Consider the following 16,853-nt stretch of genomic DNA (forward strand, 5'->3'; position numbering starts at 1 on the left):
AATCCTCTGTTAGCCTAAAATCATGCCTCCTGAATGAGACCACCAGAGTGAATGATCCCATATTCTCCATAGATGGACGGTGAGGCCCAAAGCATTATAGATCTCAGTAGAAAAAACTCTACCCTTGGAGAAATCCAAGCCAAGAGTAGATCCAGATGATGACCCCATCACAATGGGTATGAGGATGGAGATCGAAGGACGCCGGAGAAGATGATCGGAACAGATCACAAAGTTACTGGAGGTGTGTGGAGATTGTCGGTGGGCTAGGGTTTAGAGGTGGGTGCACCCCTAGCCAAAAATATTCCAATCCTAGCTTCTAAGGATCTTGTCTCGCAGCCAAGGCCGAATATATTGCAGTCGTGCACATTGCACTTAGTTATTGTGGATGAAACAGACATCATTTCCTTCGCGATCATGTTGCTCGAGAGGATATTGTGATCAGTCAGGTCACGACCGAGGAGAATCTCGCTAATATATTCACCAAGCTTCTCAATGAGAAAAAGATAATGTGAATTATGGTGTGAGCTAAATATCCTAGATTCCGCAAACATGCGGTAAGCTGGACTCGACACCCATACCAACACTTCCACATCTTAGAAGGAATGGGTGCATAACACACCAAAATTTTGACAAAGTGAAATTTTCTTTCGGAGAGTGAATACATTAACGAAGAACTAGACTAATCAGGTGCCACAACAAATTGTGCGACGCTTCAGTCATACAGTTCTTATACGGTGGGTCACGCCACCACAATTTTTATTCATTGTGTTATCTTTTGTTTTTGAAGATTTCTGTTTGCCTGAATGCATTTCACTCACAGCTTCTCTCTCTGGTGTTTGTGTTTCTTAGTCTGAGTGAAATACCTAGGAGCTTGTCTTCCCTCTCATCTATCTCTCCTATTCTATGATGTTTCGTTCGACTGCACAACTTCATCTGGTAACGAAACTTTATTTGGTGTCCTTGACCACGTTAAAGTTTTGGTACGAACTTGATCTATTTTGGCGAAAGTTGTCCAAAAGTAGGGATTCCCCACCGAAGTTAGGACCAAGTCTCTTATGACGGTTGCCACGTGCTTCTCAACAACTGCCAACTTATCTAGGCTGTTGAATCGCAAAGGTCCTCTGACTGTGGTTGTCCGATCAGATTCACCAGGTGTGGTTATTTCTCCTCGCATATAAATACTCAGCTGCCCCCAACCTCCCTAATTCATCTCGTCTCTCTGCCACATCCACTCTCCAAAGCCCTACCAGTATTGCTCCTCCTCGAGCCAGGCGACGCCGATATACTTCATCGCTTTGCTACCGGAAAGTGGCCGCCAGAGGCATTCCTCGCTGTTGCGGATCGTCTTCCACTGGTACGCGTCGGTCCTAAACAAACGGTTTTTAACCCCTTTCCGCGACGGCATTTGGAACCGTCGCCAAGTGAGTGTGGGCAATAGGGGGTCCTTCCCACATGACCCAGAAATCGTCGGGGATAGGGCCCCTGCAGTACTCCTAATCGTTTCTGCTCACATTGCCATCGCAGTCGGTATTCTGTGGTGCTACGTTTACGATGTGCGGCCCATCACAAACGGTTCACTATTATAGAATGTCTATGATGCGCGGCCCATCGCAAATGGTTCACCGTTAAGAAGACTAGCTCTACGTCGTACGAGTGTCGGACAGAATTACAAAACGTCGGACCATCAAAACATCGTCGTACACGACAACTATCGCACACACTATTCTGTGGTGCAACGTTTACGATGCATGCTTGATCAGAAACAGTTCATGGTTGCGAATCGTGTACGATATGGCAACTAACACAAATGTTTAGTTTGCCCGCACCGTTTGTGCTATTGTCTGACATCGCACACACTTTGCAAACAGCAATTGTGTGCATGCTTGCACACATTTCCTCTCTATGAACCGTCTCGGATTATGGTGCATATCGCAAACGTTTGTGTTTTATCAACCGTGTGTGTCGTAAATACCTGGAGAGCGTAACTTCATCGTAATTTAATTGCTGCTTTTCCAAATTGTACCGGATTTGAATTTGAATTTGAATGTATGCTACAGCTTTATTCATATCCATCATGTTCAAACAACCAATGCATTATTAGATTCATAGGTACATATGTTCAAGAATTACGTAAGAACCAAATAAATAATGATGAACCATAGTTGTATACTTGTACTATTAAAGACGGTAAAGAAAGAGGCGAAATATATTCTGGTTGCTAAACAATGTGAAGCGGAATGCCCATATTGTGGCCTCCTCCATGCAGAAGGCACGCACGACTCTAGTCCAACCCCTTGTGATGGTCGACCGCCCATCCTTCACGATCTTCATGAAAACATCTAGATAATCATCGTGTTCTGGTAGAAATACTTTAACCTTTGCATGCCCACCAATCGTGTAGTTTGAGAGGTAATCTTGAGTAAACTGTTTTGGCAACCACTGCAAAGGAAAAAGATTCAGACATTGTCATCTAACACAACTCATTATGGGCAGTAAAAAGAAGGCTGCTGAGTTCTTACTTACCATCCTACAGTTCGCTGTTGTCTTGGATAAAGTGTAAACAAATAGTTTAATTGCCATCTTTGGACCCATTTTACTAACAATCTTTATCAGCTTCCTCACTTAATGCTGGTTCATCGATATCTCATTGCCCCATACGCAGATAGGGTCGAAACGCGGATCTTTACCAATGACATATGTACCTAAAAGCACCAAGTTAATATTAGAAGCTAAACAGCAATTGCACAATGATGTAGTACAACACTCTTTTATAATATGTCTATATACATTCTTATGTGGTAGTCCATTTGAAATCTCTACAAAGACAAATATTTAGGAATGGAGGGAGTATCTTATAACATCCAATATACTCACATATTAGATGAATTAACATCTTATATTATGGGCCAGAAGGAGTCTAGTTCATTCTTACAAATTATCGGCTGATTAACTTCTGCTGTATCCATGGGTTATAGTTAGTTTGAGCTAGTTCGGGCTCAAATAGCCCTAAAGGATATCTAAACATGAGGGCTAGTTTGAGCTAGTTGCATCTATAACCCACCCAAAAAAACTATACAACCCAAGAGGTGCTAATTGGAGCTAGTTCTCCTAGTGCATTTATTGTCAATCTAAACCTGCATTTATTGTCAATCTAAACCTGCCATCCAAATTGGAGTTAGTTCAGGGTTAGTAATGAGCTAGAAACTAACTCTAACCTCTAGCTAAGTTGAGTATCCAAACAGGGCTGTGTTGTTGTTGTTGCTGCTGCTCTTCTACGTATATCTAGACATCATTAGAACATTAATGTAACACTCTTCCTTGTTGCTATGTAGCCTAGGATTGCATATTTAGACATTAGGTACAGTGCATGTTGCTATGTAGCCTCACATATATTACATATGGCCCTAGTTAACCTAACGAAAAATGGGTTGCAGATATATTCAGTTAAAAGTCCGATTCACCGGTTAGTCACTTATCAGCCCCCGGCCTATATAGTACCAGCTACCGATATCCTGAACAATGAGCAGATATAAGCCATGGATGAAACTAACCTCGATGGAAAACATCAGTCGTTCCCAAAATTGTCCTGTGTAGGTACATTGAGAAGCATGTTAAGCACAACAGGCTAAACATCAACCAAAATTATACATGGCAGACAAAATAATCTCCAAAAGATAGCTTCAGTGTGCAGGTTTAAGCACGCTAGTAAAGCAAAACAAGTGGAAAGGTGTGCCAACTGCAATAGGCCTAACATTTAACAACAAGCAAACATAGTCATTCAAACTAGTACTGTGCCAGTCTAAGTACACTGGTTATGGTTATAAAAATGGAAAGGCGTGTTTACTACAAGATGCAACAACCAAATGTAGTCATTCATAGTGGTATTGTTGAAACTAGTACTGATGAAATTGAACTGCACAGTTCATACTTGCACATATAGAACATCACGTTGTGAATAACTGGAATAAACAAGGCATACTACGAACAACCAAAGATAGCATTTGAAACTGAACATATGCTAACTAGAAACAACCGAACAATCAAAAAACTTTAAAAGAGGCATATGCTATCTATAACAGGCTTAACAGCAAGCAAATATATGCATTCCTATCAGTATGTTTAAAACTGGATTGATGAAATGTACCACACAGTAAATAATTGCACATATAGAGCATCACATTGTGAACAACTGAAATAAACAAGGCATACTGCAAACAACCAGATCTAGCAATTAAAACTGGACATATTCGCACTACACTACAAAAGAGACTCGACAAAACAAATCATGGGTTTCCCCCTGTGAAGAGGCACGGCAAAACAAATCATGGGTTTCCTCACTTGTCACAGATGGGCTCGTTCCTGTGGGAACAGCACAGACCCTGGATGTGCTCCATGTTGCCGTAGATGGGCTCCTTCCCCTTGGAGAGCACGGCTGTAGGGTGCCCTCCCTGATGTTGCAGACATGCGCTTTCCCCTTGGAAGAGTAGATGGGCTCTTTCCCCTTGGAAGAGCCGAAGAGGGTGCCCTCCTCGTGGTCGCTGTCGATGAGGTCTGACTTGGAAGCTGTGGATCCCAAGCCAACGTCGCAGAACGTGTCCTTCAGAAATGACAAAAGGGGCTCAATGGCGATGTAGAATGGCAAATTGTTGACAGCGAGCCAGAGGAGAATAGCGGCGGGGCCATGGATGAGATCGGTAGCGGTTGAACCCGAGGGGTTGGGGGTGGGCCACTTAACATGTGACACAGCCCGCCTCAGGCCGTCGCTGTCGATGACCTCGATGTCGTAGCCGGCGGCAGAGACATGCCTGCATACTCTAGCCCGCTGCTTGAGTGCCTGCCGCTAGTAATGGGCGTCAGCTTCCTCAGCGACGTCGGGCGAAGAGACCGCTATACACCTCTTTTGGTCCAGTCGCTCCTCGAGCTCCACGGGAAGCATAGCCGGGCTTAGGCTACGATGCTCTAGAGTGGGGAATGTGGATGGGGATCTGTGGGAAAGGGGGCGTTTGGAAGGCGTCATCTAAGAAACTCAGGGCAGCCTGGGTATGGAGATCGTTGGGTAAGCTGCATGGGCAAACTGGTAGATGTTGACAATGGAGGCCTTGCGGCGGCAGCGGCGGGGACCTTGCTAGGGTTTCGAGCGAGGGAGGGTGTGTGTGTGTGTGCGCACGCCTGAGGAGGTTTTGGTGTGTGTGCGTGTGTGTGGAGGGGGCGCGGGGTGTTCGAGGAAATGACGCGGGTACTGAAAATTTTACTACGCGGGAGTCAAACGCGGGAGTGAAATGCCGGGCTATTGAAAATTTTGATGATAGTGCATCGCACATGGTCTGGAGATAACAACCGTGTGTTATGAAACAGAAAACCCCTCGAGGTGGCCACATATTTTCTAGGGATGCAGGCGGGATTGGGAACAAGAAACATTGCACATGGTCCCGAGATAACAACTGTGTGTTATGAAACAGAAAAACACTCGAGGCGGGTAGATATTTTCTAGGGATGCAGGCGGGATTGGGAACAAGAAACATCGCACATGGTCCGGAGATAACAACAGTGTGTTATGAAAAAGAAAAACCCTCGAGGCGGGCAGATATTTTTGAGAGGGGGAGCCTCCTGGAGCCCAATGTACTGTGCGGATGTGTGCGCGACAGGTGCACCGGCGTGGCACACAGTTAGTTTGAGTGAACCGTGTCTGTTGCGTCATCCGACTTGTCTAATGTTCATAAATTTGGTGAAAAATGACGCGGGAGAGGGTCAGAACACGAACACACTTGCATGTGGACCAAATTTATGTATCAAAAGGGTGGCTTGATTTTCAAATACCAAATGCAACTTTGATGTGGCACCTCTCTCGCAAAGCGCACGGTATTGCACTACAAAAAAGACACATCCGTGACATTTTGGGCCGAACGAATTTTTTTTGTCATACTTATGACACTTCTATGACGGTAATTGTGAAAAAACCCGGTATCATCATAGATGTGGTGGGCTCCTACTTCTATGACAAAAAATCATGACAGAAAATGGGCTTTTCGTCCTGGGCCGGCCGGAGACACAGTTGCATGACATTCTTTGGGCCGTCCATGACGGAAAAAACCGTGGTAGAAGCGAGGGCGTGGAAAATATCGGGGATTTCCCGGTTATGGTGGCTGGTCGGGGGCCGAGTGATGCACATTTCTGTCATACACGTACGCGCGTGGGTGCGAGGCATTAGGCTCTAACTGAACCCGAGTGAGGCGTTGGGCTCTAACTGAACCTGAGCGATTGCACTGCAGGCTACACGTTAACTGAACCCGATCAAGCGATTCATTTGCTACTGCTGCTAACTGAAGCCGATCGATGTTGCCTCTGGATGAACAGTGAGCGTTGTTGGGGGCTTTGGATGAACAGTTCCCGGTGGGGGTTGGATGAACAGGAACCCGTGGTAGTAGAGGCCATTGCCGCTGGATGAACAGTACCCCGATCGATCAAGCCGGTGGATGAACATGACCCCGTGGAGGGCTGGATGAACTGGACCCGTGGAGGGTTGGTTGAACAGTAGCCGGTGGAGGGCTGGTTGAACAGTTGTTGGTGGAGGGCTGGATGAATAGTAGCCCGTGGAGCGGCGGTTGAACCGGACCCCCGTGGAGAGGGCTGGTTGAACAGTAGCCGGTGGAGGCTGGATGAACAGGAGCCCGTGGATGAACAGTCGCAGGTGGAGGCTGGAGGAGGTCGACGGTGGATAAATAGTAGCCCGTGGAGGCTAGAGGAGGTCGACGGTGGGGATGAGCAGTATCCTGTGGAGTCCCATTTTGCGGTACGGCACAACCCCCCCCCCCCCCGATGAACAGGACCCCCGTTTCTACCGTAGCGCTCCAACACAAGTCCGTTTCCTCCGTTTTGCGATACGCCACACCCCACCTGATCAACAGGACCTCATTTCGACCGTAGGAGGTCTGTTTCCTCTGTTTTGCGGTACGCCAGACCCCCTGATGAACAGGATCCCATTTCCACCGTGGCCGGTCGAACACAAGGCCGTTTCGTCCGTTCTGCGGTACACTAGGCCTCGTTTCCACCGCCTGTTCCGTCCAAGCCGGTTGGCTCCCGATGAACAGCACGTGTTCCGTTGCCTCCCGATTAACACGACGCATTCCATTGCCTCCCCATGAACACGACGACGCAGTTTCTCCGTTTCGACCCAGCCACAGCCATGTACGCGAGCCCTGGCCGTACGTATTCGCGAGTAGGCATTCGAGACCCCGCCGTATGTACATACGTGGCCGTATTTACTTTCTTGCACATTGGCCACTGTATGTACGTGTACATGCTACGTGCGCGCCTCTACTACCACACGTGCCCTTCCTTACACGGCCACGGTTCATTGCTGCAGCCTGCAGACAGACCGATCGACCAGTATGTACGTACACGTTCGCGACCAGAATGACAACGCTACGTACGCTTCGACCGGGTGGGTCCCGACTGTCAGGCACTTCCTTGTGTGCGAAGATGTAGCTGGTGGGTCCCAGCACTCAGGAGGTGAATCTTTTTTTCCCGTAATATGGACACACTTCCTTGCGTGCGAAGATGTAGCTGGTGAGTCCCAGCAGTCAGGGGGTGAATCATTTTTTTGCCCGTAATATGGACGCACTTCCTTGCGTGCGAAGATGTAGCTGGTGGGTCCCAGCAGTCAGCGGGGAAACGTTTTTTCACGAAATATGGTGGCCCGTCCGGTGGGTCCCTACTATCAGGTGGAGGAATAATTATTTTCCGTGTAATAAGGAGGCACTTCCTTGCTGCGGCCGTGGACCCAGCTGTCAGCCTCTCCACGTACAGTACTCTTCCGATGGAAGTCGGTCATTGACCACATTGACCACGCCGTGCCGAGAGCACCACGGTGGTGGACGACGGCGAGGCCTAGGAAGGGGACGATGCGGAGCCGGGGAAGACGCGGCAGCGGATGCCCACGCGAAGAGGAGTACGAGGGTTCATTGGTTCGGCTGTGGTGTGAGGATGTCGTCGCCGCAGGGCCTGGCCAGCGGTGGGAGTGGTAGGGGGGAGGTGCGGCCTTCGCGGCAGCACAGCCGGCCACGGGAGGTAGGAGCAGGCGGCACGACCGGTACTACTTTGGGCGGCTGGAGCAAGAAGACCAGAGGTTGAAGAATCACAACGGCCGTTGGATGGACATCGTATGGTCACTGCAGCTAGAATCATTTATATTAACTAAGTTGACAAATCCCTTGGTACACGTCAACTTAGTAGGCCCATAGGTCAGCCTCTGAAATGGTGCACCCCAGATGCTAGGGTGAGGAAGCATTTTTTGGGCGGCTGAAGCTAGAATATCCGAGATTGAAGAAGAAGCACGACATCCGTTGGATGGACATCCAACAGACACTGCTGCTAGAACTGTGTGTTGACTATAAGTTGACAAAGCCTTGCATACGCGTCAACTTAGTAGGCCCACAAGTGTGTGGCAGAGAACTTATAGCCCATTTGTGATTTGTAAGAATGTACAACCCATTTTTGAACTCTAATGGAATTTACTACAGCCCATTTACAGTTTGCTAAAGTACAACCCATTGTCTAGCTAGGACAACGATTAATAATTTCAACCAATCGTTCAAAACAAAATTCAATAAAATTCCCCACATTTTGATAGGATCCGAAATATTTTTGTCCCGAAATTTCTAGTCAGATTAAATACAACTTCAATATAAATTTGTATTACGTAAAAATCCAACGAAACATTGCGCGTGCAACAATTAATGTAATTAAAATTTTCAAAATCCAAAAGTAATATTTTATAAACTAATTACGTGTTTGGTGCATTTTTTATAGTTACTGCCCAGTTTTTATAATTACATCCCATTTATTATTTCTTAAAGCCCATTTTCTTGTTAAGCCTAATGCATCCCTCCTAGGAAAGATTTTCAGCCCAGCGGGGCGGAGAATAACAAGTTGATCCGGATTGTGTACAACTGTCGGCCTAGTTGCATTGCTGATGTTGAAAGAAAAGGCTTGTGTAGTACAGTACAACCTTACATGGCTACTCAGCCTACATTCAGTGACGCCGGAAAGGCCCAAACAAGGCTTCTGTACAACTTTTTGAAGTCACTGAGCTCAATTAATAACTTAAGAAAAAAGTTAGATCACAGTGGAACCTAATTAAAATATGTCATGAGCGAAGAAATAATTCAAAAGGTCCCACTTGTGCGTGTGTGTGTGTGTCTGTGTGTGTGAGACAGAGAGAGACCCATCGGTCGATGCTCATAAATACATCTTTCAGCCATATGCATTGATGATGCTCAGTAAAAACTTATATAGTTGACACAATCATATAGAACATCATAGCACACTGAACTTGCATACAAACATTTCACGCAGGCGGCACAATCAGGGTGGAAGCGGTGGATCGCTACGGGTAGGGCTATGTTGAAACCAACGAACTCGTACATAACGGTTCATCGTATTTATCAATGACGGGGAAATATCTTGAATGTTGTGCAAAGAAAACAGATAGAAAACACAATATATAAGTTCTGCTAGAACATTAAGTTGACGTACAGCCGTTTCTAAAAAAAGTTCGGGTAAAAAAATAGAACAGGTCAGCTGACAAGATTCAGTTGTTACCTCAAATTGGAGCACATCCAGGCAGCCAGACCTTCCTCTTCTCCCAAGGAAGCAGTGGCCTCCACCGCGCGATGGAGTAGGCCCTGTGCCATCCATCGTTCCGAGCAACACGGGAAAGTCTGACGTTGACTCCTGTAATGGACGTCGTCGACGGAGCCGGGCACCAGCGGCGGCGGCAGGACTTCGATTGATGGATTGACCACTTCTTCAACATGCACGAACACTCGATACAGGTACATCCCTAACGTGGTCCGCGACGGCCTTGGTGGCGACGAATAGTACAACCCCGGTTCCTGTACCGGTATCTCAACACCAATCACCTCGGGTATGGTGGACGACTTCTTCATCCATGCCATAACCGTCAAAGCCCAGCTGTCTGGAGGAACAAACATACTTACGAGCTCACCTCCAAGGTCGTTGATAAGCTCATTCATGGACTCGCTGTTCCAAGCACGTCAAGGCATGCCGTGGAAGGTAAGCTTTGTTAAAAACTCAAGCTCAGAGGACACCGAGCCCCATCCTGGGTGCCACCAATCAAAGCTCACCAGCGCGCCATCGCAAAACAAGCGTCAGGAAGATTCGAACACACGACTGCAGTCAAGTTGTCTGGAACCTGACGAAGAAATCAGCCGGTGGCGAACAGACTTCGACAAGCAAGTCACTTATTTGGATGTCATGCGCAATGCAAAGAGCTTTGACAAGGTCGTCCGGCGAGACGGGAGGCCGGTCGCCGTTGATGGTTACCATCAGCACTTTGCCGGCAAACTGGTCGTCATGCGCCGCCATGCCACTGTTGAGCGACAGCACGCAGCGCCCGAAGGCAGGACGGACCTCAGGATCTCCGGCTCGGAGATCCGCGTTGACCAGCGACATGATAGTGCGCTTGAGTACAGGGAGTACAGGAGGGGGATTTGTGGGAACTGGAGTAGGAATTGAGATTCCAGAGGTGGGGGAGGGGCGGTTGATTGTGGATGAAAAGGTGGCATGAATTTTGAACACGCGCCAATATGCTCTCGGCGCGCAAACGCACGAAAACACCGGTGGCGCCCACATGTCGGCCTAAGAGTCTCTATTCTTTCTTTTTTTGAGAGCTTCTCCTTTTTTAGGATCTTTTGAGAGCCCGGCCTGAGAGTCATAATTGACCTATTTGGCATTGCGTTACTACTCAGCCCATATTCAACGACACCTCACTTGCCCAGATAAGTGTACATCATCGAAAAGACACTGAGCTCAAATTATAACTTGAAAAAGGAGATATACTCTGAACACTGGAGAATGGTGATGCCCTCATTTAGCCCACCAGCAGTTCGAGACAATAAACAGTTGGAAACAACGACATATACAACATTCAAACACTGACTAGTGACTACTACTAACATAAATAGCAAGACATGATAGTTCATAAGAAGTCTTGCTACACCACCAAAATGCATCCATCTGCAGTGCTCAGACTCTCGTGATCCAGACGAGAATGACATTCTAAATAGAGGCAACTATTACATAGTAAGAGTGACATAGACGAGGATGACCAAATGACAGGGAATATGTATAACAAAAGAGAGAACTACCCATCCAGAACAAGCAGCAAAGACAACAAGTCATTCGAAGAGGGATGATCCAACACCATCATAATTTGCGGCCCCGGTTCAGCCACCAGTGATCCAGAGACACCAGTACTCCACCCTTTCGACGCAATAGCCCAATTCCATATCAACCCGAAGGCTTGAACCACATCACTTCCTGTCGGACTCGACACATCCAAGGATCAAAGTTAATCCAGATGCCTTTGTCATTCTCACCTTCTTTTGGTTGCACGCTGTATCGTTGACAATCAGGGGAGTTTGCTCCCGAACTCCTAGGGCTCGCCGTGTGGACACAATTTTCCATAGCAAACAGAGCCTCTCTGCCATCAAGGTCCTTGCCAACGGTGATCTCCTGGTTAATCGGATAATTAAGTCCGAGAAATAGAGAGTATGAACCAAGGCTGTTTACCCGCGTCCAACTCAAAAATCCTGCAGGCCCCAACAAGCTGGTATCCTGCTCATAGACGTAACAGCCACTGTCTGCATACTCACGTATTTCTTGGTGCTTGCATACAGTGGGGTTTTTGCAATATAACTTTTCCAGCTCATGTGACCGAATGATCATCAGTCTTTTGCCGTCCTCTGATCGAGCGAGGAACCAGTTGCACTTCCCTGTTTTTGGCAAAGGTGGTGTGATTGGGCAGTAACTGTAGGGACACTGCTTCATATCAAAAAGGACAGGCATTGTTAATGTAAGATCAGCATTGTTCAGAGTATGAGTAGGATAATGCAAGAAACAACATTGATATGTCCCTGTTGGAACTGGGAGGAAAATACAGGGAAATGTATACTGGGTTCGAAAATATAGAAGTGCCATGCATGGTTATACTCATGTTATCTCACAATAGATTATTCACAGGAAACTACCATGTCATGCATGTTATGTAATCATGTTCTGTCCTCACAAACAAATTCTTCAAGGAAACTAACAGACCATGCATTGTTATATACTCATGTTCTGTGGGCAAAATTTTTTTGAGCATATTATTCTAGCTATTGGTTGCTGAAGGGCGAACATAGGTATGTACACATGGTAAGCATTACAGGATTTCACTACTTCAAAATATAGAGTTCTCCATATGCACATTTACTTCCCTAATGTATGGTTAGATGAAATCAACAGTGTGATGCATGTTTCTACATCATGAAATGAGGAAACTAACATGGCCAATTACACACACTCATATTTAGTAGTATATAGATTACTATAAAATAAGGAGAATATCAATATCTTCCTAACAGTTTGATTATTCAGGCGTACAAACTGGCTGTAATGACATGGTCACAATCGCATGAATTTACTTATTCCAAATATAGCTGATTTATGGCATCTCTAATACATTGCCATAGTTCTACTCAAATTCTACTCAAACAGGGATATGTCAATCAACACAAAAAGTTCAAACAGTGTCATGGCGTCATCATTAACATCAGACATAAACAACTTACATGCGCCGTCCCAGCAATACGTGGTGCCATCTGCTTTGTCGATCGCGTAGATGATGCCATTGTGTTCAATAGCATCACAGAAGTGTGTATCAGCTTTGACGATGATCCACTGCGAGCTGAGCTGTCTCCAGCTAAAGAAGGCACCGGCGGAAAGATAGGCGAGTCCCTTGTCGAACAACGCAATTAGCTTGAAGTCTGCGTAATCCGCATGTCGTGTGGGCACTTGGCAGATTACAATCTTCTGCAAAACAAGGTGCGTCCAACTGACGACGTAATCTAGATGACTTGGACCGCGAAGGTAAAACTCTATATCATCCAATGGAGGAAGGATAATCTCATGGGAGGTCTGGAAGTTCACGAACACCAACTTTTCCCCGTCTTCTCTGATGGCAGCCATCCAGTGGGAGTTCATGCCGACCCAGTACATACCTGCAAGAAGTTTTGGGCGATGGTGATCGGATCGAAGTCGAGGGAAATGATGTATGACGACCCACTACATACCTGCAAAGAAGTTTCGGCTAATGGAGATCGGATTGAAGTCGAGGGGCATCATGTATGCCTCCGTATCATGGTGAGCAAATCTCGCAAGACTAGATAGCAGCAAGCAGGGTGTCTTGGAAAGCTTAGGCCTCGCTTCGACGATGGCCGTGTGCATGCCCCTAGAGCATGCAGCCAGCCGCAGGGCGCTCAACATATCCATACACGAATAACAGAGGTCGAGGATGTCACTAGGGAGATTGCTCCGATCGCGGCTCATATGGATGTTGCGCGGTTCGCGTTCGGCCATGGTGGAGTTTGGAAGGTGGGGTTTTGGGGGGCTTGATTTACGGGGGAGAAGGCTTTCGGTGCTGGAGCGGCTAGCGAGGGAATAGTGGTACTGGGGGAGGCGAGCGAGGCGAGGGTACGCGGGGGCACAGTGAGATGATGAAGAGTGACCTCAGGATCTCCGGCAAGACGGAGATGGAGATGGAGTGGTGCTAGGGGAGAAGGAGACGAGGCGAGGCATGCTATACAACGGCGGTGACAGTGACTGCACAGTGCACAAGGTGAGGCTGACTTTGGTAACCCAGACATGCCGCCTGGACTGGTGTCACCTCGGGCGCAAGGTCTTGTCACTTCACTGTGAGGACCGGATGAATAATAGTATTTTGACCATCAAGTGTATCACGGTTGTACTACTACTAGCAGGAGTAGTAGGAACATGAGTAGTACTCCCTTGCTAGCATGCCTCTGGGTTCACTTCATCCTCCAGGTAGCATCCATATTGCGAGCAGAACCAAATTCTCGTGCATGCAGAAGCGTGAAGGACTTTTCTTTTTTGAGGATAACCGCATATTCCTTAACCATAGTAGGAACATGAGTAGTACTCCCTCCGGTCCTCTTTTGTCTGCGCATAACTTTTTTCAGTATTTCTCTAACTAGTCTGCGTATATACCCTTTTGCATGCGCCCATTTCCCTCCATGCCCCGCATTCACAGCATTAATTAGCGTACGCATGAGCAGCTGCAGCCAGACTCTAGCCAATAAACTGCAGCATGCAAGTGGGCCATTCTGTGCGCGTGGGAGAGAGAAAAGGCAACCGAAGAGCCCGTCCAATCCATTGCATGTAGTAGTCAAACCACCGCAACTCTCCTCATGCATGCACATAACTTCTGCCATTTACTTCTCCATCGGGAACCGATTTTCCTCGGCTTCTTCACTACTCCTTGATCTTCATTTGCATCCAAACCACACTACATTCACATTGTTTTAACCTCTTCACATCCTCCTGGAGTAATTCCGAAGCCCCTATAAATAATCATCTTCTTCAGTTAGACTAGCCATCTAATCCTAATTCTCCAAACCATAGCCCTCCGGTCCAGCGGTTCCACATGGCGAAAGAGACCGAGATGCAGGTTTTTAGCGTCCAACATGTCCTCGTCGAAGGCTCGTTGAGCATAGTTGCCACAGTCACCGACCACCCAAGGGTTGTTCGGAAGTGGATCAACAATGTATCCAACTCCCTCCAAAAGGTAGAGATGAATGTCATCGGTCTCGACGCAGAGTACATAGAGCGTGCCACTGGGAAGATCCAACGCGCCGCCGTCCTTCAACTGTGCCTCGAAGATGATGTTTTGGTGTACCACATCATACACGCGCCCTCCATACCATGTGAGCTTCACGATTTCTTGTCTCGGGACGACATATACTTCTGTGGGGCAGCCATTGCAGGGGACAAACAGAAGTTGGAGCCGTACAACCTTGATTTGAAAAGCATCGCTGACCTACAAACCAAAATAAAAATTCTTGTAGAAGATTGTGATAAACCGACACCATCCCTATTCGACGTAGTAAATTTTGTGCTCGGAACAAATCTTCAGAAGGGTGACGAGACGCTGGCATTAAGGTCGTCTGGATGGGAGAATTATCCCTTGACGTACGAGCAGATAAAATATGCTACCCTCAATGCCCGTGTGAGTTTTGAGATAGCTGCAAGGTCCAGAGAGCTTGTTGCGAAGCCGTCTCCAAAAGAAAATGAGAAGAAGAAGAAGAAGAATATGAGCAGATAAAATATGCTGCCCTTGATGCCCGTGTGAGTTTTGAGATAGCTGCAAGGTCCAGAGAGCTTGTTGCGAAGCCATCTCCCACAGAAAATGAGAAGAAGAAGAAGAACCAGCAGCAGGGCATTATGGATGGATGAACTATTTCCTCTCTTGTAAAAAATATATTCCCTCTCTATGTATATTGATATAGATGGACTATTTCGATGGTGTGCATGTCTTTGGAACAAGTAGTAGCGTGGGTCCGCTTGACTATAAGGAACTATTTATCCGCCTAGCTTTCTCTACTACTCCTTCCAGTGATCGGTATGCAATGCATGTGTCGGTAGACATGACAGCTTGTCCATGGAAGTTCAACTACGGCGACCATCACGTTTCATCCACTGCCACTCGCGATTCCACGATGCCGCTCCAACCCACGGCACCACGTCCCCCGACGTGCACCTCACCCCTCTCGGCCGCACCGCCCCTCTGCCTTTGTGTGCATGACATGTGGGCCCACTGAAATGCGGCGAGCATCAAGTTTCTACCACAGCCACACGCGATTCCCACAATGCCGCTCGAACCCATGATACCACACGTCCCCCGACCTGCGGCTCACCCCTCTCGGCCCCACTACCTCTCTGCCTTCGGGAGCATTACATGTGGACCAGCCACCTATCGGGTCCACATGTTATTGACTCAAAGGTAGGTGTCGTAAGGCGCTGAAGCTCAGACCCGAGGGCCCCGAGAGGTAAATGTAACTCCTGCGCCAGGCCTTGTGGTGCTACCGCTGCACGAACTCGTGGCAAACTCGAGATTTGTTTCTTTACTATACATGCACACAACGATTTAATGGACATTGTAATCTCAACATGTGATGGGGAGCTCTAAATTTGAATTTGAAACTTATAAAACAAAAAATTCAAAACAAATAAACTAGGAGAGAGGGAGTACACCGTTGGATGTGTCCCATACGAAACAAGTCCCTGGTTTGTCACCGCGAAGATGCGGTTAGAAAGGAGCACAACGTCTTCGTACTCGTACGGCAAAAAATTGTCCACAGACAACATCGTCCACCTTTGACCGCCATGTGCAAGGTTCGTGTTATCTTCTTCAATCTCTCCGTGGTTCCATCGTACCAATTCAGGCGGTGGCCTGTTGCATGGCTGATCCCAATGTTTGACAAAGGTTCTACGGGAACGGTGTCACCATTGTAAATGTTGTGCAAATTGATGTTGGTACCCTCCCATACATATGCAAGCCAATCTCCACTCGCATCGAGCCTAACCTGTAAAACAGTGGGCAGGGGAGAATTAGTAAATGGACACGGAAGTAGTCTTTAGAATGCATTTACTACGTGATGAAACTCATCTTACCTGCTCATCGGACAAAATTCGAGTGCCCCTCAACATCGGCATCTCAAGGGGCGTCAACTTGCAACTATGGCCACACCGCGCTGGAGAGACCCCCAAGGAAACATCCTCGTGCGTTGCACAGAACATCAAGATGCATTTGTATGAGTAGTTTATCTTGTGAGAGAAAAGGATGAACGAGGGAAGGCCTTATTTCCAAATGTGGAGAGGGGTGTAGGTTTCCTTTTGCAAAATTGCCACAGTTTTCTTCCTATCCATCAGATATAAATCGGACGACCTATAAAAAAGAAGAGTTGGTGATGATGGTGTGCCTGCCATCCTGCAAT

Source organism: Aegilops tauschii, chromosome 1 (genome assembly GCF_002575655.3).
Source record: "Aegilops tauschii subsp. strangulata cultivar AL8/78 chromosome 1, Aet v6.0, whole genome shotgun sequence".
Classification (NCBI taxonomy): Eukaryota; Viridiplantae; Streptophyta; class Magnoliopsida; order Poales; family Poaceae; genus Aegilops; species Aegilops tauschii.